The following is a 21,489-nucleotide window of genomic DNA, read 5'->3' on the forward strand; positions in this document are numbered from 1 at the left end:
TCATGGCTGTTGAGGTTCCTCTAACTTGGGGATAAGGTTAAGGTCATGAGTGTACTCTGAAATGGGCAGTAGTTGAATCTTAGACAGTGAAACAAAGCCTGGTTTTGAAAATGGTAGTTGAGTCTGGGAGATGGCTGTTGGCTCTGTTGTGTTTGAAGAAATAGAAAGTTAAATCTTGCCAGACTAACTCAACTGCAAAGCTTCCATTGAATGTATAGGATAGTATTACACCCTGGGGATACAATTTAAGCATATTAAAATTGCAATCTGTGTATGTGCAGGAGGTGAATTTTAACAGCAAGGTCCAGATAAACAAACATACCATCCAAACTGCTAACAGTCACAAGCCATGTCATCTCAGCCCTCATTTTTTACTGCTGTGTAGCAGTATATTGATTTTTCCTATGAAAAGAAGACCTGGAATACAGCCAGGCTACTGATTTAGCATTGTGTATTAGCCAAAATGAGGTAAAAAAGATTGTTTTAAAGGTGAGTTACTGTGTGTTCATAGCAGAGTTCGGAGTCTGGACAGGCCATTTGCTCCCAGTAAAACATTGCTTGTTGGAAAGATGCTCATTTCTTTACCAGAAAGAAATGACCTCACAGGAGGCACCAGAGTTTGTTTTAACACTTACTCCTTATTTACAAGGATAAGTGATCACCCAGCAGTGGCATTTTGGATATTTTATTTCTGAGTCTATTCTGCCAGTGTATTCCAAAGTTCAGACAAGGAGTACATTTCATTTTCTCTCACACCTGGAATGCAGAAACACAATAAACATATTTCAGTTAATTCTGCCACCATCCTTTGCATGGTTTTGCCCTTTGTTTATTCTGCAGCTGAAAATATTCAAGTTTCCCTTTTTACTGGGCTGTTCTGTATTTGAATTAAATAACATACTAGATTCTTCCATGTCAAATTCCTTTGAATCACATTTATTCTGCTTGGGTGAATTAGTAACTGGATCTAATGTGTTTCAATTAAACAATGAAGATAGACATGCACTTGCCCTGAATTCCTTGGATTTGGAAAATACAATATGAAACACAACCTTCTTAAGATAAGGCATGCATTGAGAACAAGAGAGATAGCTAGAAGAACTGTTGACACTTGTTACATGAGTTTGAGGCAGCTGTAAGATAAGGAGGCATCTTTTCTTGCCTGAAGCACAATTTGCGTGGCAAATAACCAAATTTGGTAGATGCAGTTACAAGTTTCATGTGTGGTAATGCCTAACATATTGCAGGTGAGAAAGGAGATGTAAAAATTTGAATAATAAATAATAACAGCAGCAACAATATCCCTTTAATAGCATTTTCACTCATAAATCTCAGAGTGATATGTGTCACTCATGTCTTTGTTTTATGGATGAGGAGAATGAAGCATTGGGAATGGACCTGACTCGCTCCCGTTAAAGAAGCGTTAGAGCAAAGACTGAACCCAGGCCTTCAGCCCCTAGCCCAGGGTGAGAATGGCCCCGCTGTGGGAGTGGCTACCTTCTCCAGGCTGTCTTTTCTCATCAACAGCAAAAATATAGATTTGCATTTGAAATGCAACTCTACTAGTAGGACTGCTGGTTCCTACCGCGCAAAGGCTGGCTGAAAGGGTGCACTTCCCAGTAAAGAAAAGAAAGAAAGCGAGCACAGGAGACCTTCAAAAGGGACAGAAATGGTACAGTTCAACTTGTAATAATTATTTGAAACAAGCTATCTAAATGCTGTCTTACTACCTGTGTTTCAGGTAAAAATGTGCCCAGGAAGGGCATAATTGCCAATGACAAAGAAATGGCCTTCCTGGCTATCATAGAGGGGAAGGTCATCTAGCTGGACAGTAACTCTATGGAAAACTTTGGTTCTTCATGTTTAAAAGAAAAGAAAACTTTTTGACAGACGGTGCTTCTGGCAATGCAGAGCATGTATTGCTCACAAAAGGGCTTGGTGGATTATTTCCCGTCCTCTGGAACTGAGCAAGGTCCCTATGCTGACTTCAGCAACTGCTTATAAAAGAAACAATTATTAGGAAAGTAACTAATTTTCCCCCTTCTTTAATGGTATTTTGTGTGGTTTATTTGTTCTTTGAGAAAATTCATTGCTTTTAACTTCTTCCCTCTTATCTGCTTTTCTTCTTCGCAGAATGTTTTTCCTATTGGTAGATTCTTCCTCACACGTTGCACATTGACCTGCTCCTGTCCTCCATGAGCCCTCAAGGGTTATGCTATCCTACAAATGAGGGACCACTCTGCTGTGCTGTGGTAGCCTTGATTTGGAGATGGCCGTCGCGTTTCTTTCACCCCTCCTCTTAAATAACAACAGTTCCTGCAAGCTTTTGCCCCAGACACTCACAGATTTCCAAGGTACGAGGAGCAAGAGTTCAGCTTATCCTGATCCGATCCTTTAGCTGCATCTCTGGGTTTGGAGGAGTTACAGATATCTGTAATTATATTTATACAGTGGCTTGGTGGGAGTTACTGTATGCTATGGCCACGAGGACAGAGTGCATTGGGAAAGCCTGGATGTGCCTATAGCGCCCGCCCGCCCAGATGAGATGCAGCCTCACTGCAGGACCTCTGTAACCTCACAAAGCAAAGCTCTCAGTGTGGACTGGCTGCCACTCCTTGTTTCTATGGCATTTAGAGAAACAGAAGCTGAAGCCCGCTCAGATATCCAGAGAGAAACCCTGAATAATTTAGGTTGGAAGGGACCTCTGCAGGACCCTGGTCTGACTCCCTGCTCAAAGCCAGCACAGGCTGAGATAAAACAGAATCGAGAGACCTGGGGATCAGCCTGGAGGTCTGCAACCCAAGGGAGGGAATTGGAGCCCTGTGGCCCATCAGCTCTCTGCAAACAGCACGGATCTGGAAAGTGGCATTGTAACAAACACAGCAAGAGCTCCTGGGGCTCAGTGCCTTCAGTGAGGGGCTTCACACACACTAAGGGGCTTCACACACATTAAGCCTCTTTAATACAAGCAGCCTTTTTATAGACATGGTAGAGATGGGGAACATGAGGCCTCATCTGAATTACTTAAATTGCAAAATTGTCACTGTTAAAATCTCACATTTTAAAATTGATCTAGTTAAAATAGGCCTGATTTTCCATTGTAAGCGTGCCATAGGGCATGGAGGGATTAACATCATGCTTCCCAACATCTGGAGCATCCATATCTCCCGATAATTTAGGAATATGAATGCTTAACATTCATGAAAATATGGCTCTCAGCAATAGGCCTGAGACATGTATTTTTTGCAGCAAGCCAGTGATAGGAATGAGAGCAGAAATTTGGGGTTCACAGCAGGGAAGGGGCCAAGGAAAACCATCAAGTGGTTCTTGTAAAATGGCTTTGCTCTCCCACCTTTACTTTCCTCCATAGCCAGCCACTGCTGGTCATATACACAGGTGTCTGTATAGGTGATCCAGCTCTGCAGTGCCCTGCTCAGAGACAATCAGGATCAGGAGTGTCCAGGGAGCCAGGACTGGGGTACACACAGCATATCAGCTTGCTTTGCCATGTTAGCTTGTTTCTGATAAAAGTAAATTATTTACATGTCCATGGTGAAGTTGATCTTGTGTCTGTGTGAAGAACACACGGCTGAGCAAGGGCTTGCCAGGCAGAAAGACCAAGACGCATTTCTGTGCTTCATCACTCTGAACCAAAATACTGATAGTAATGTGTAAACTGCAGCATTGTCAGCTCCAAAAATCTCAGAATAATAAATAAAATTAAAAAAAAAATCTTTGCATTTTAGAGATATTTGATCCTTTCTGATGCCACTAACAATCCCCACCTTTGAGTTTTTCTACACAGCCCATAATTTTTTTCCTTTAATGCACATGCAGATCTGTGGCAATTGGGCAGAAAACCCATGTAATATCACAGGCTCCCTCAATCCATTAGCAAGCATTGCAACACTGGCTGGCTCGCTATGTTTGCAGAGAGACCTTTGCCTTTGTAGCTCACACCTCCCATTGGTGTTAATGTCACGCTGCTGGCCCGATGTATTAATCCAGAGTTGTGATCTGATAAGAGCTGGTACTTGCAGGGAAACTGGGATACTAGAGTGAGATCTAACACTTATATGTCCTTTGCCGAGCTGGAGATGTGCACAGACTGCTGGATATTTCTGTTTGTGTGATCATTTTTAAAATTTGACTTCTTAATACTCAGAGTATGCTATTTTTACAGAGAGTTAATATATATATAAATAGATATCTTAGAAGTGTCCTTTTGTGGAAAGGAAGTGTGCAGGGCTTATTATGACTGACAGTTAGCATATAGCTAAGGCCATAACATACCTGTAATCTAAGACATTTATCTGTTTTTAAAGGGCAGTGAACAAATATTCCTGAAAGCCTCCACTTCCCATCCAGTCACTGGGTAGTTTGTTCACTAGGTTTGACTTTTTTTTGGATTTTCACTTTAAAGTTATTCATGAATTTATATGAGAAGTAAAATACACAAGTGGGTGAGAAACTGCTTAAAAGTAATGTCACTGTCACCAAGGCTATAACTATTACAAAGTCACACCATTTTTTAATGGGACATCCATGTGTATGTCACACCAGCTGTTTCACTGGATTAGTTGCATGGCTCACGTAGTCCTATATCCTTCCCCTGACAGTTATCAGCAGAGGAAAGGTCAAGAAATGTCCTAACCTTGATTAGCTGAGGATTGGGGTAAACTCTGCCTGCTTCAAAATTTCAAACTGTTGCAATTCTGAACATTGATGTTAGTATTCATGTCCTTTCTGACTCCTACAGAGTTTTTGCCATTGGTCACATCTAGGAACTGGGAGTCTCACACTGAACTATCCATCATGAGAAACACCCTAACTTCACATCACTTGTGAATGTGTCACATTTTAATTTCAGCTGTCCATTTCTCCCTGCATCATGACAGAAAATGGAAATCCATACTCCACCTTTTCTATATTGTCATTACCTGATTCACTTCTGTTACTCGTGTATCTGTGCTTAAGCAGACATTTCCATCTTCATGCTTATCCACCTTGGAAAGAAGCTGTTGTCAAGTATGTGAGAGTGTGAATTCAAAGTGCAATACCATTTTGCACAAGCTTCTTGTGTGGCCACACCTGCTCTGCACTTGAAGGGCTTTTAAAGACGTGTTCCAGCTTACTTCTACTGCACACGGTGAGCGCGTTGCAAAAGTCCAGGCTTATTCCCCAGAGCTCAGGTCTTTTCCCACTGTACTTCTACAAGAAGGGCAGATGTGCTGAGGTGCAACCGCAGAGCAATACCATCTGGGCAGGACAACCATGTCCCCTAACAACCTCCGACGCTATTCTTGTGCAGGTGACCTCTCCAGAAGGTTGTTGATAACCTCCCCCAAAGCCCCTCTGACTCTATAGCTCCTGAAATAAGGTTAAGTGCTTTCATCAGGTGTGTAGGGATGGCTTGGCACAGTGCAAAAGGAGGGGCAGAGAGCATTGTAGAGAGATTACTTGGCTGTACTTTTACAAATTCTGGGTAATATGGAAGATTAGGTTTTAAGTGATCAAAAAAGAAAAAAAGTAGGACAGAGTGTCCCTCCATTTATCATCTCTGCATTTGCTGTGCAGCCACAAACTCTTTGGTGTCCTGGTTCAAGGAGAATTTTATCATATGGGTGAATTTGGAAGGAAGATGAGTGTAATTCCTTAGATTTTAGAGCAACAGTATGTCCCAGGTGGGGCTCTGCAGAGCTCAGTTTTATTTGTTGTTTAGCTTTTTTTTTTTTTCATTTACAGATTATCTGAACATTTGAGCTATGAGAGTGATGTGGAAATCACATATTCTGTAAAGACTTTCCCCTTAAAGGCTAGCTCACAGCGTAAAAGTTCTCCCAGGCTCTGCAGAGGGCTGGCAGCAGTTTCTGAGTGACAGCCAAAAATATGTTCTTGCAGCAGTGTTTCCACATTGATGGCACTACAACAGAGGCAGCTCCGCTAGAGATGGAGCAGGCAAACCCACACTTTGGCAGGATGGAGAGTTCTGCCTGCCTAGATGTAAGGGTAGCTGTCATCTTTGCAGTTTTATTTGTCTTCGCCTAAAGCAGTGATAGGAATTATGTTCATACGGCAAATAAAAATAGTTCTAGTAAAAATATCCTAGGTCTTTATCCTCTCACTTTTATCTTACCCAAGAGTTATCCGCATCGCTTTAGAAAGCTGATACTCTCTGAACACAGCATAAGCCCTATATAGTGGTGGGTGCTGTGACTAATTACTGGGTAGTTACAAGTGCTGAAAAGAGGGAAGGAGAAGAGAAACCCCCTGAACTTTCCACTGTTTCAGTCGTGCTTTAGCTGCTGTGGATTTAGCACCCTTTTCAGCTGGGGCCAAGAAGAGGTTTCAAATAACTCGTGCAAAAGGACTAAAGTTTCAGGGTAGCACATGCCCGGGAGGACATTCTCTTCTACCTAGCTAATTCCCAAAATATAATCGGCAGGCACTGGCTGAGCTGAGGGAGCCTCTCGCATGTACAGTGCTTTACCCTGCCGGTTGACCTAGTTGTTGATGCAGGGAGTCACACACAATGCCAAGCCTGTTAAGTGACTGCAGATTTCTTCGCGCAAACAAGCGAACAAGAAATTAAAGAAAAGCTTCAGCTGTGCTGATAAGCTTGTAGGGGCACATAGGGCTTGTTTGTTTGGTTTGGGGTTTGGTTTGGCCTTTCTTTGAACCCAGTTAAGATGGAAAGCTGTAGTAAGCTTCGGTGCAGCACAGAAGGCCGAAGGAGGCTGATCCACAGCTCCCTGGCCATTTGGTGCTTGCAAGAACCTACACAGCATCAGTCCTGCTCTGTAGGTCACATCCTCCAATGCCCTGGAAGTGTTTGCTCTGTCATACTGGTATCTTAGTCAGAGAGACAAAAGGAAAGACTTGAAACTGTGTTATAACACACTATACTCAAAGGCATCACGAGGTTTCTATGAGACAAGCAGCATCAGTGGCATTTCTATGCCTGCCTACCTGTGATTTCCATATCACTGAACATTAAAGACACTTTGAGGAACATTAAAGGGACCTGGATTTCAGAGGAAAAGCGTGTAGTAGTTTGTGATCAGTTGCTCTGTAGGGACTACATCATCCTTAAAGGATCAGCTATGAATTTACAAGTGCTGGTCTAAATCCTTTTCTAAAAGCACACAAATACAAAAATTGTCCTGTGCTTATGAATACAGCTCTTACTAGACATATGTCTTTTAGGACCATGCCATGTAAGTACTTTGGGACGGCATTTTAAAATAATTTCTGTAATATTCTGAAAATTCTTTCAGTAATAAAACTTTCTTTTCAGCATCAGGCATCGTCCAAAAAGTGTAGGAGCTTATGGTAATGTATGGTGATGCTGGAGAAGCAAGGCTTTCTCCTGGAAGAAGCCCTTGTTTGTAGCCTATGACATGGATATGCAGAAACTGGGTTTATGTTCTATTTTGAAAGGTTATTTGTGAACACTTTAAGAACTGAGGATAGGATTTATGATGCACAGAGTGAGAAGATGGTTCTTTGCTCAGCGATATTACTGTCCAAAGAGCCAGGCACTTTACCAGGTTACTTGTTTCCCTGTCTTTTTTCAGAATATTTTAATCAGATTATTTTCTTGTTTAAAATATATCTTCAGGCAGAGGGAAGTGGCCCCATCATTTTATTTTATTAAAAAGAAGGCCCATGAATCTTCCTTCTCAGTTTGGCTATACCTATGAGGTGAGTGCTGTGTATGCCCCATGGGACTGAAGACTACAATGCATGGATAACATTCAGGGCAGTGATGCTTTAGATATATAACTGTGATAAGATAGAGGCAAATAAAGATGATCTGCATAAAAAAATATTCTCTTGATAAAAAGGCTGGTGAAGGAAGGCAGATCTTACTCTGTTACAGCTACAGTTTTCAGGATCCTAAAGATCACAGGCTCTTCTGCAACATTTTTTGTGAGTCATGAATGCTCTAGAAACCATTCTTCCTATAAAAGACACCAGTGTGGATGGAACCATGGAAAGAATCTCCTCATCACCAGCAGGACAAAGGACCCACACAGAACTGCTTTTTATTTGTAATGTATCACACTGTGTAAACATTAATGGGCCACAGGCGCTGGAGCCAAACCTTCTGGAGAAGATTCAATGGCTGCAGGTGTTACCGTGGTGGTGCCTCCACCAGCTTTGAAGCAGTGTCTTCTACTTGAGCAGCTCCACCATGCTGGCTTGTGTTCAGATCCTGGGGCCTGAACTCAGTCCCACAGACCTACTTTTCCTACACAACTCATGATTACCCCCTCATGCCCTTGCAACACAATTGCACAACCCCAGCAAAGGTTTGTGCTCTTCATGACAGTACAGTGAACAAAAGGTCTCTTTGCATAGCTTTCAGGTCATATTGTCAGAGATCTGTACTGGAACAAGGTCACCAGGGAAGTGTTCATGGCCCCAAGCCTGTTGGTGTTCCAGAAGCGTTTGGAACACACTTTTAGATAAACAGTTTAACATTTAGGTTTCTCTGTATGGAGAGAGGAGTTGGATTCAGTGTTCCTCAGTGGGTCCCTCCCAACTCAGGGTATTGTGTGATTCTGTTTCTAATGTTTTCTACTCTTCCTGCTTCCCAATATGTGACTACAAGAATATTAGTGCAACAGTTTGGTGAAAACTTTAAGATCACTGGGTGCAAGAAATAAGAATAGAAGAGGACCTAGGCTTTTTTTTTTCTTAGCTTTTAATCATATACAAAATACCAAATAATATTGTTCATTTACTATGGAATAGAAGTATCATCTGTTAGAAAGCTGTTCTCCAGTGTATGTTACAATGGCTGGTTGGATTTTTACAGTATGTGTCCTCTGCTCTTGTCACTTTATTCTGCCTTGGAAGTCTCTACTCAGTTGTGTTAGTAACTGATCAATGGCCTGGCAGAGCCTGGATGCATATCGCTTGCAGGATGAGCCCCAGAGTGCCAACACCAGCAGCTGGCCAAGGGCTGGCAGTGGAATGAGGTGACCCTCTGTCTGTAAAGAAAATCATAAGGCATGAATAATGAATTAAACCAGAGCTATTAGAGTATCTTATGCAATGTTTTTAAAGGGCATTTATTGTAACATGGTGTGAATATGGAAATCTCTTTTTCTTTCCCCTGCTGAATATGTGCATTAAAATATATAAAAAATTTGTAGCTTCTTGTATTCTTTCCATTTGCAGAGTTTATTCCTAGAGCAGTGCTTTTAACACATGATCCTCTTCAGTACAAGATCTGACTACAGGGTACTTAACTCTGCACCTCTGGTGATGGAGAAGGCACTGTTTGTTTTATGGGAGGAGGCAACTGCAAGGTTTAGGTTTCTTCCTAACAGCTCAATAGCTGCATTACAAATAAGACCACCACTTATACTGCCCGTATTTACATAGCCTAAATATCACCAAAGAATATAGGCTGCAAGAATCTGGGTCTAAAGGTGTCAGAGACATTCCTTTATCTCACTTTTTTTGCAAAGCATAAGAAAAGCCCAGTTGTGGTAAGATACTCTGCTGCAAATTACATTTTAAGCACAATTAACATGCAAGATCTGGATCTGGAAAAGATTCAAAGACGGATTTCTGTCCTGGGGGTCTTTGAATTAATTCTTTGTGCATCATCTGTAACCCTTAAGTCCTCAATATTGGTCTTGTATATGTACAAAATTGTGATTGCCCCCTTGTGAACCAAAGCAATGTTTTCATACAAAACAGAGGATTGAGATATTATTACATTGCTACTGATTGTGGATATCACTGAAATAGCTTTTATTAAATTAACCACTTCAGGGAACAGGTAATATGTCATTTGAATTATTAAAATGAGTTATTCAGGATCTATTTGTAACCTGATAGCTTGCAAGAGATGAAGCTGAAAAATAATATATACAATTAGCAGCACACATCTGAAGTATACCTTGAACTTGGGCTTCTGGAGTTGGAGTATATATCTGGAGTTGTTATGACAAGTTTAACTGCTCTGTGGCCTTTTGGGCCAAATTCTATATCAATAATGGCGATAGTAAAATTATTGTATCTGAATAAATAAAATATTTTATCTGGGGCTGCCCAGGGAGATGGTGGAGTCCCCATCCCTGGAGGTGTTTAAGAGTCGGGTTGACATAGCGCTGAGGGGTATGGTGTAGTTGGGAACTGTCAGTGTTAGGTCAATGGTTGGACTAGGTGATCTTCAAGGTCTTTTCCAACCTAGATGATTCTGTGATTCTGTGAAGCTTCTGTAAAATTACTCTGCTGAATTTGGGCAGCTAGGATCACCTATGCTTAAGTATGAATTTTCTGGAAAACATCTCTCTTTAGAAGCACAGGTATTCCCACTAACTCCATCTGCAAACTCTTCTGGTTGATATTTTTCTCCCAGTGAGCTGTAACTTTCACCTAATTGAATGAATGAATCCATATTTGTTTGCATAGGTTGGACAGCTTATACCCCATGTTTAGGACTTCCTAACCTAAATCACTGCAAAAGAGGAATTTAAATGTTTCCAGTGTCATCAATTCCAACTGTAATTTCAGGGTCCCTCTGAGCTTTTCCAGCCTCCCAAGGTGTACAAAACACAATGTAGTTCATTGAAACTTGATGTGCTTCTTTCCAAAGAGCCCACGTGGTGATGAGGAGACATGAATAACTGTTAATGCATTCTCTGCTTCATTTTTATCTCCTGAAATACTGCACATAATTTGGTCATTTTGCAATTATTGCAGTGGATACTAATATTGCAGGGTGGTGTTTTTATTATTATTATTAATTAAATCATGTTATTTTTAATAGTGTTCCAGCATGTCAAACTCTAAACACATTCCTGGCAAGGAGCCTCTAGCTCATAGCTCCTCCTCTCACAGCCTAGCTGCTTTAGTTGATGCTGTGACCTCCATTACAGTGACACTTTCAGAGCATCATTCAAGCACATTAATGCAGCTTTAATTATCAATACAGTTACTCTGCCAATATACGAGCTCCCCTGTACCATCCAGATAATTCTTCATGGGCATTTATGTTTATGCATTTACCCACAGCACAAAATCACTCCACCTTTAGTAAGGTTTGTTGCTTTATCTCTCTATACCACACTTCATACAGTCCTCTGAAAATTTATTCCTCGCAGGTTTAAAAGTCATAATTTCCACTGTCTGATTATGAAAAGCTGAACTTCTGATCTGGGGTTTGCGTTGACTTTTTCTGTTTTACTTTCCCCTGCAGCTTCTTTGGAATATCAGGATTCTCATCTGCCTGCAAACCCCAAGCAGTTAAGTACAACTTCGGGCAGTTTTTCTGCTTAAGGACATGATTTTGGGTTGCTTGTTATGACAGCCTTGCAGTACCAGTTGTTATCTGGCACGGGTAGATATATAACTTTGTATTTTCATTGGAATCTTGCTCATTTATTTTCTGTTCTGCAAGTACTGGAAGCTTAACATGTCATTAGTATTCTTTGAGGTCTTCTGAAAAATATCAGCTGAATCATTATAATAGAAGGCAAATGGGTACCTCTCAAATTTGTCTCAAGCTTCCCTCCTATTAGGGCATGCAAACTATGCGAAAACTTCATTTTTGGCTTGAGCCAAAAGCAGTTGCACGTAGAGCTGAACATCAGTGAAAACTAATTATGCTGTCCTCAGCTTCCCGGCAGTGGAAGAAAAGAGGAGTTATCAGAGGAGGATGAGCCAAGAGAATGACCTGGTTTTCCAACATTGTGCACAGAGAGAGACATAAGCCACGGCTGATGAGGAATGCTAATGGTATCGTGCAGCTGGCATCTCGTGCTAAAGCAAGCAGCCGCAGTGACAGCTTGGTACTACCATCGGAAGAAATTAGCACCCGTCTTGCGGGAAGCAGAGCTGCGTGCTTTCTCATCAATGTCCTAAGGGATTTCACTGCAGCACTTTACTACCTTTACTTTATACTTTACTCATTGGGCCATTAAGGATGCCATGTGAATGTGTGATTTAAATCTTCCATATGGGACTTTGGTGAATGGAAACGGTACATGGGCGCCACAGTTCTGTGGTGCCACCATCCCACAAAAGCTCATCTAAGGTGTGGTAGGAAGAGACAATTTGCTCTATGGACAGCAGCAGTAACCACAGTTGCTTCCCATGATTTATTCCTTATTTTTCATACTGCAGAAATCCCAGATCATCTTATCACATCCCTGTCTCCTTCCTTTTCCACAGCCCTGGGTTATCCGCATATACCCTAACACCCCTTGCTCACAGTAGCTTGCCAAGGGCCAGACAGGGAGGAGGCAGTGCGTGCTGTGGCTGGTCCAAGCCATTGCTGACTGGCTAAACAGAGCAGATGATTGCTGAGCTCCTGTTGACACCTCATCGTGGTGCAAGTGGCCCCTCTGCTGCAGAAAAAAATCATAAGCAGAATGTGAGCTTTATCCAGTGTCCTCCCACCAAAAGAAGAGGACTCTATTTGCTAAATAAATCCTTTCACTTGGAAGAAAAAGCTGAAAGACCTGCTGCAGATGGGACTTCTGACATGACTCCCTAGAAAAAGACACGTGCTACCCTGGAGAAATGCAGAGACTTTGGAGCACTAAAATCACAGAGCTGTATCCAACCAGAGCCAAGGGGAAGGTATAGCAAGTATGGATTGCCTTTGCTGCAAGGATAGACTGCTGCTATCAGTATCTGTAGCCTTCCTTCAATCTGACAAAGAAACAGCAGCCTGCCACTTTCTGGTATTTCTGTTGGAAAATTGAAGTTTAGAAGTTATGTCTCATCTGTCAAAAATCCTTATGAATCTTGCTATGATAAATGCAGGGGTGATGAATATGTACTGTGGAGTTTTACAGGAGAGAAGCAGAGCTTGCTGCTTTGGGCAGCCCTAGCTCAGTCATGTGGAGTTTGTTGAGGGCTCTTTTATCTAGACGGAGAACCTCAAGGAAATGTTATCCCAGCCAAAAGGTTGGCAGGAGGCAGGATATCATCTGGATGATGGGAATATTCTTCTGATCAGAATTTAGAAACCAGATGCCTTACAGAGACAACAATGAGACAGAACTTCAGAGTAAATGGTCAGTGTTTTAGCTGTGGTCCTGCAAGTGGGATTACCCATGTCAAATCACCCTGTTGCAGTTGCTGTTTTTATTCAAAGTGAACAGATTTATGACCACATTGTATGGACAGCAGATGATTTGAATGTCTAGTCCATTTCTTTTTCTCCTAGAGAAAAATGCTAAAATGCTGTTACATCCCCATTTCTGTGTAGTCCTTGGCAGAAGGAACAATGCATGGTTGCTAGTTTTTAAGATTTTACTGAGAACAATACGGTATTTGGGGTGGGTTTAAGTGTTCATCATGAAACACTGGTACATTTTCTGAGTTTGGCCTTATCCCTGGTGACACCTCTTCCTATCATCTTCAGGGGGATTAAACTCTTGAGAAGAAGAGTTCCCTGCACAACAAGGAGCAAGAAGACATGGAGCTCAGAAAATGGGGGAAGGTAGTAGGATGAGAAAAAAATCCCCAAGGAATTAGATAAATAGAAGGAAGAGGAAATATTAGGGAAGTTGCAGAAGAGTGTAAGATTTAGAGATGTGCCTGGTGGGGCTGCAGCCAGGTGCAAGTGGAAAGGAAGGAAGGAAGGACTGGGAGAGCAAAGGGAGTTTGGGAGGGGCCAGGTGAGTGAATGTGGAGTGACTGGGGCAGAGTGCCCTGGTGTAGATGGCCCAGGGCTTGGCTTGTCCTTATTAAGGTAACTGCAGAAAGGGGAATTAAATGCCCCCTTCTGTAACCGTCATGTTATGAAAGGAATTAATTTTCTCTAAATAGCAACCAGAATTTGCTGTGCCTGTATTATTTTGAAACCTGGAATTAAACAAATCAAGGTGGGACAGACCCGTCCTTTGATGATAAAAGGAAATCGGGATATGAGTGAAAAATATGAAGAAATATTTTTTTAAAAAATCTTACAGTGGAATTTTTAAAGTCCCTGTGGTAATTCTGCGTTGGTCTTTTTTTTTAAAGACTCAAGGATGTCAGTGTAATGTGGCACATTAAAAAACGCAATACACTTTCCACTGTGGCAGTTAACTGCAGGAAGATTTTCCAGAGTCTTGGAGATCTGGTGCTTTTGCCACCATGGAATTTTAACAGGCATTGAAATATCAAAGCCTGGCATTCACAGGGTAGCTTTAGTACCTTGCAGAAATTATAAAATTTGTGTAAGTAATTTTTCCTTAAGTACAGACACTTATGTTTTCAGCCAAAATATGATTTCCAGGATCAGGTGCTCTGCTGCTACCTGTTTTCAGCTTTTTATTTTATAAGTAGTTTACATCTCTCATTATATGGATTAGCTCCACATGAAGAAAGCATATACTGAAGGAAAAGGGTGATGGAAATTCAGAATGTAGAACACTTGGGTAAGCTCCATGGCAAGCAACATTGCAGTATAAGGACTAACAATTCATAAGATCAAATATTTGTATTCTCAGGGACTACACTCTCTTCATTAATTTGCAACTACTGTGATAAACTCTTGATAAATTTCAGGGGGGAAAAAAAAAGATTGTCTTGTTAGCAATTAGAAGAAGCAATATGTTAAAAATGTCATAAGAACATTTAAATTCAGACATTTTCCTTAAGATTATATATTGACTGTAAATCACTATGAGGCAGCATAATTAAGTTTTTTTTATTTATGCGATGAGAAATACATACAAAATTGTTACAGTTTAAGACTTCTTTGTGAAAATGGTGACTTGGGTCTTGGCAAGGATTTATTAGATGGAATTCATTCATGGAATGACTTTTTTTCTAGACTTTAATATCTCAATTTGAAACTTATCAGTTTGCCACGGTTTAAGATATATTAGACTTGTTAAATGCAAGAGTATAACCATTAGCTTTGGATAATAAATGGTCTGTTGTAAGAAATAATTTAGCATATCATTAAAGCAAATAGTAGAACTAATTGCATTCCATTTATCATTGGCCGTGTCAAATCTGCTGTGGTATTTAAAAGCAAACTTTGTCTGAAATTAAATGGAAGTCATTGACATTGATTGCGCTTATGATTGTGTGGTAAAATCTAAGACACACAGTCTCTGGATATTATTATAATAATTCATTTAAGCTTTGCTTCTATTACAGAAAATGGTAAACATTTCTTTAGCTTCTCAGAGTGAACCTAAGCCCAAAGCCCTGCTCCATAACTAGAAGAATATTGGGATGTCCTGAGTAAAGGACCATCTGGGAGGCGGTAACCTTAAGTATATGCTGCTTTAGGCATTTCTTTCCTTCAATGGATGACACCTGGGCAGCCACCTCTCCTTCCAGCTCCAGCGGCACCCAAGCTGCTGTGGGCATTCAGCCCAGCTGTGGGACTGCAGCAGCTTCCCAGATGCTGTGCTGGGTCCCTGCCCCACACTTCTAGTCAGTGAAGCAGAGGGGAAACAAATTCGAAATTATGCAAGAAAATTATACATAACAAGAAAGATGGGGGGGGGGGGTTTAAATTCAAGAATGAACTGCAATTATCTGCCCCTTTGGAAAACCTTCTTTAACACAAAAAAACAAATCCCAGTCTTGGAGTGCCAGGCAAAGTTAACGGCCCAAGACTAGTTTCAGTGGTGTTTTTCATGAGCAGATGCAGGGTAAGTAAGCAGGGAGCAGTCACTGCAGTATGCTTACTGACCAGTAATAGCTCCTTGAATGAGACCATCTCTGTCCTCCTTGCAACAGCTGAGCTTGCAGGGGCTGGGCAGTTTGCTGTCCTCTGGCCTGGGAGTGCTCTGCGGGCAGGTGAGCAGCAGATACACGACCCTGGCAGGACACCATGGCTGGGAGAGGGCCAGGACCCCTGAAGACTGTCTGGGGTTGAAGGTTGAGCTCAGCTCAGCAGCTCTTAGCAGCTCAGTGCTGCTCCACAGCAGCCCAGTGGGGCCACAGCTGCAGCCTCTGCTGTCCTGGGGGCTTCCTGGCTGCTTGTGACCCCACTGCCCCACACAAGGTATTCCTTGGGGTCTTGCCTCGGGGTTTAGGAGATGTTAAAACTAGTTGAGATCTTCTGGCTTAGCACTTATGTCTTCTGGTTTGAGTGTGCACACTGGGCCGTATGTTCTTGCTGCTGAAACAGGGCATGACAAAGAGGATCAGGTAACTAACCAGAAGACACTGCCCCAGCCTTGCCTGGTGCTTGCTTCATGTTCAGCTTTCACTTGTGTTTTGAGCTGGTCAGATTCGGAAGGTACTGGCTATTTTGACCAGCTGCAAAGAAACAGAGTGTAATAAACACAACCCAGCCCCGGCTGTTTTGCTTTGCTAACTTTCCTATTGCTTCTGCAAATCTGGCTAGCAATAGCAAAGCCAGGGGATAGCACTGACACAGTATCCTGAGCAGATGGTATCCGTAGCTACTGTTTCACTTCCAACAATGTTATGTCTGATCCAGGACATAGCCCCACATTCTTGAGACAACAGTGGCTGAAGTCCTAAACAAGATCAGGGATCTTAGTGGTGACAAAACTAGAAAGGACCACAGAAAGGCTGAGCCTGCAAAAGGAAATTGTAAGCTACAAATCTTAGAGTTAAGAGCCAGACCCAATAGAGAAATAGCAACAGGTACACAGACAGTTTCCCAGAGGTGAAGACCAAACTTGGATGTACACAATTAGGGACTCAAAAGCATGTTGACAGACAACCTGTTTGAACGCCCCACGTACCAACAGCATCACTACTGCAGTGGTCTGTCAGCCAAATGCCCAGGTCCAGAGCCTCTTCATTCCTCTACATAGGTGACGTGGATCCTGCAGATCCTCTTCTATATGCTCTTAACTGTGTTAAAGGGATGATTATTCCATGCTGGTCACTACTGCCAGCCTATCATCCATGGGTTTCCTGGGTTTTATGGGGGAAAATAAAAATAAAGGTTCTTTTTGAAAAGGCCTGTCAACTTCTAAGTGAAAAATGCATGTATCACAGAAAATTCAAATGCAGAGGGAAGCGAGTAGTGACACATTCTGCTCATCTTCTTCCTGCTAACATTAGCAACTATTCATGCAAAGCAAAATACACAGAATTTATCTTAAATGGGTCAAATATTTTTTTTCAAAGGTGTTGTCACTTGCCTTTAAAGCACTGAAAGATTTTGCTAGGGTTTTGTCTGTCTAAGAGTCCTGCCCCTTTCACCTTGGTGGGAAAGGCCTCTGCCTTGACTTGTTCTCTCATCCCCAAAATGTGTGAGACAACATTGTCAATGAAACAGAAACACAGGCACACATTTGGAGGCATTTCAGATGGCACTGGAGTGCAATCTCAAGAGACCACTTTCCTTCTTGCTGCTCTTGGATGACAAGGGGGAGATCACCAACACCTCTCAGAGCTGTGGGTGGTGATGGGGTGTAGGAGGGTGATGAAAAGACATTGACAAATGGAAAGTGCTTCTCCAGGGGCTAGTTGGAAATCTTTCTCTTGAAGACTGTGAGTCTTCTGATGAAATGTCCTACCAGCCAGGAGAAGCTCAGCAATACTGGGGACTGCCACAGGACACTTTGTCTAGAAATCACGAGAAGAACATGTGCATGTTCAGAAAGCTGTAAGTGGACTAACAACAAGAACTAGTGGGCCAAGCATCCTGAAAACACTCTTAATCATTGCATAGAGCTAGGACCACATTTGGGGAAGACTACTTACACAAGAACTACAGGGCTGAGAATAAACATCTGGGAACAAAAACTCCTTGCAGATGCACCAACAACAAAGAGAGTATTCATTCTGAAAGAGTTAATAAAAAAGAATCTCCCTGTTTGGTAATCACTGGTAACAGCACATGATATGCATATTTTTAACCTCCTTGCATGGTACACAGACCACTCTATCCACTTCATCCCACTTTAGTGTCTGGACTGTTGCATTTTAAAGTTAGTCTTAATACTGCTGACTAGCTCACTCTTCTGGGAACCAATGCCTCCTGTTTATCCACACAGGGAAATCCCAAGCCTCTTCTCCAGTCCAGAGATATTTGTAATGAGAAATTATAAATTCCATGGAGACCTAACCCTCAGCCTTCAGCTGATCCTTCAGATTTTAGTGATGATCCATGACAGTGAATAGCAGGAACTAGAATGGGTGTGATTAATACAAAACTGAGTATCTATCACGTAATGAGTAATTTCTAACCTGGGCTGGACTTGGGCACATTTCCTAACAGTAAAAAGTCCATATCCTGTTGCAGATACTTAAAACTTTTGAGTTTTCTTTAACAGCTAATGTGGAGTAGGTATGCAGGTGACTAGACTCTCAAGTAATGCTCGTATTTGAATATTCTCTTCAATAGTCCTTATTTAGTAGCTCAGATATTTAGTTCACAGTAATTTTCTTTTAGTCTCTGCCCATGCAGTCTAGATTTTTTTGAGGTGAAAACATTCTAGCACTGGACTGAAAGGACTTTATGGTATATTGCTGGATACTCCTAAACCATGACTGAATTTTCTCTTGCTCTTTCCTTCTACCTTTGATTTTGTAAAACACCACCAATTTAATTTTACTTACTTGTGATATTTTTATATAGTGCTTTGAGCTGCAGTTTTCATCAACTTTGTGTAAACAACTTGGTGTGAGATCTATTCTGTAACTCTGCCCCATAGAAATTACACTTAAACTCACTTCTTTTGAAACCAAACTAATCCATACTAGGAAGTTGGGACCTTATTTCTGCCCCAGTTGTTTTGATCCAGCAAACCATTCAGTAAATATAGGTGAGAGGTGACTGCTCTGTGTGAGTTAAGGCAGAGGTGCCTTCCCTCCCACCACCTCTGGGCTTTTAATAATTATGAATCACTCCTCCAGCTGGTTATCAGTATCTCTGTCAACTGGACAGGAACAGTGAGAGCTCCAAAGTATGCAGCAATGCAGAAGGTTTGAAGATCACAGTATCAGTTGATATTACTTCCACGAGGTCCTATTTATACGGGTTGTTTTACTATAAAGACGGACTATTGGAGCTCTAATATTACTACAGCATTGTCGGCATGAGGGATTCAGAGCTGTCACAGCTTCATTTTCCTTGTCTTGTGCCTCTGCCCTGTGCATGGGCATTCCTGCCCTGAGCAGCTCAGACAAAAATGCAATTTGGAATGAATCTTTCCTCCCACCGCAACAGCTGGGTGCTCTGGCTCCATGGCTACAGTTAACTATACCTGGTACCAAATGCTGTTGCATATAAGAGCAGCCAGGACAGGGACCATGTTGTCAAGTTCAAGCATTCAGAAATCAAAGCAACCTTTTCCCTACATCCAGAAGTGGATCGTTATTTGTATTTGGCTTCTGTTGCACTGAGTTTTCAGTAGCTAGGGACATTTTATTTTCAATGGAAGATGAAATTCCTGTGTAATCACATAATTCCTGCACCTGAGGCTTTAAGAAAAAACACCGACTACTGCAGGAGTTGGCAGCAATGGGAGAAGAGGAAAAGGAGATGGAGGAGGAAATAATCTCATTCTCTCACTGCAGGAGCGGAATCCAACCCTACTGCTGATGCCTGGTGATAGAGGGTGCATTGGAGAGGGAGAGGAAATAGGAGAACCAGAGAAGAGAAGAGGTCGCCTGTAGGAAGAGAAGGAAATACTTGGGATTAGCAGGGAAGGTCATCAAGCTATGCAGCCTTCAGACATCTGTCCAAACCAATTTGAAGCTCCTGACCACTGGGTTACCCCACCAGTAAGTATTTTTTTTCACTCCAAAAGATGAGGTGGGGAAATGTGTGTTTCCTGCTCCAGTTTATCTGCGTCATAGAGATAACACCTGATTTTGCCTACATCCAACTGAGAACCATGATGTAAAGCAAATGTGGAGGTAAAAAAAAAGGAAATGTGGTAGAAGTGCCCCACAGTTGCAAGTAAGGGGAACTCAGGGCTAGACATGTATTTTGTGCTCTGCTGCCTTTTTTGTCTTTGGAGAATGAAATGTGACTTGTTACTCTAGTGATATATAAAATGTGCGTATGGAGCCATACAAGGTTAGGAATCCAAGTATTATAACTGAGTGTAGAGAAATATTAATAAGGCAGAAGGAAATTTTATGTTAGCTTTTTTACATTTTGCCTCTCCAGATAAAACAGGACTGCTGTTTTGTGTAGTACTATACTAAAAATATACACATTGAGCTGTGGCATCAGTTTTCTAGTTTTGCATTAATATCACCAGTGTTAGTGGAAACACTGTATAAAGTGTTCATCCAGTAATTTTTCCTCATTTTGTATACAGTGACTACACAGTTCAGTCTTGTACTCTCCCAAACAGTGTGCCACTTTTTTTTTTCCAGTAGATTTAAGTTTGTTTCTGTTTTCAAGTGTTGCTTCCTCTATTTGAGCAGGAAATCCTCCCTCCCCCCATACATTTTTAAAATAGCTGACAGTGCCCCCAATTAATTGCATATCAAACCAAAGTTCTTTTTCCTGTCCTACGTGACTGTCGTCCCCTCTTAAATAGTCCATCTGTTTTCTAACTCCCAGTAAGAATATTAAAAACATCCCCTATCTACCAAAACAAAAACTCTTTGGGGAAGATGAATGTGGATGAGGTGGCAGTAACTGATGAGCCAGTTACATCACTCATATATTGCTGGGGTATCTTTGGATATTACCAAAAGGAGATGTCTAACAACACAGATAATAGCTCTACATAGAACTAGTATTGACATATTCTTTGCATTTTCCCTGTTGGATCACTTTTTGGCTGCACCTAAACTTCTCCAAACTAGTCAAGTCCTTCTCCTAGTTTAAATCCCTTCCAAAAATATGTTTTAAATAATCCACCTTCCCAAAGAATACAGCTTTCTGGATTGCTCCTCTGTGTATATCACTATAACCTTTGTCCTCCCCTATAACTATTCCTCCTTTCTTTGCCTGTTAATGATTCACATTTATTGTGCCATGTCCAAGCTCTGCCCAAATCTCTCTTCCTATCTCTCTATAGCTTTTTCAGTTTGGGTTGTTTGTTGTTTGTTTTTTTTTTTTTAAATATACTCTGATTCCTCCTCCTGCAATTGCATTCTGGAATAGGAACCCAAATGAACAGGTTAGTCACCAATGAAGGTGTGATATAGAACGTACCTGAGACAACAGGTGTGTAAACCACTTCATTTTTAGTCCTCAGTGCAGGGTTTGTTACAAATGTACGTGAGAGGTCTTCTGACTTTCTAATCAGTGTGCCTGCTTTTACTGACTTAATCCATAACCTACTAATGCTGTTATCAGGAAAGATGAGACACTGTAATGAGACTGCATATATTTGTCAGTTCACTTCCTCCTAATTTAAAACTATTTACAAAAGAGAAGGTAATGACCAATTAAAAGAGTAAACAAACTCCATCCCTGCATGCTGTGAAACCTCAGTCTCACTTTGTTTCTGAAGAAATGACAGGTGCGTACCTATTCACCGCTTTTCTAAAGTCTGATATAAAAGTAAGCAAACCCAGATATGCTTTGGAAAAAAAAAAAAAGCAAGCTGTATTAAC

This window comes from Athene noctua, chromosome 2 (genome assembly GCF_965140245.1).
Source record: "Athene noctua chromosome 2, bAthNoc1.hap1.1, whole genome shotgun sequence".
NCBI lineage: Eukaryota > Metazoa > Chordata > Aves > Strigiformes > Strigidae > Athene > Athene noctua.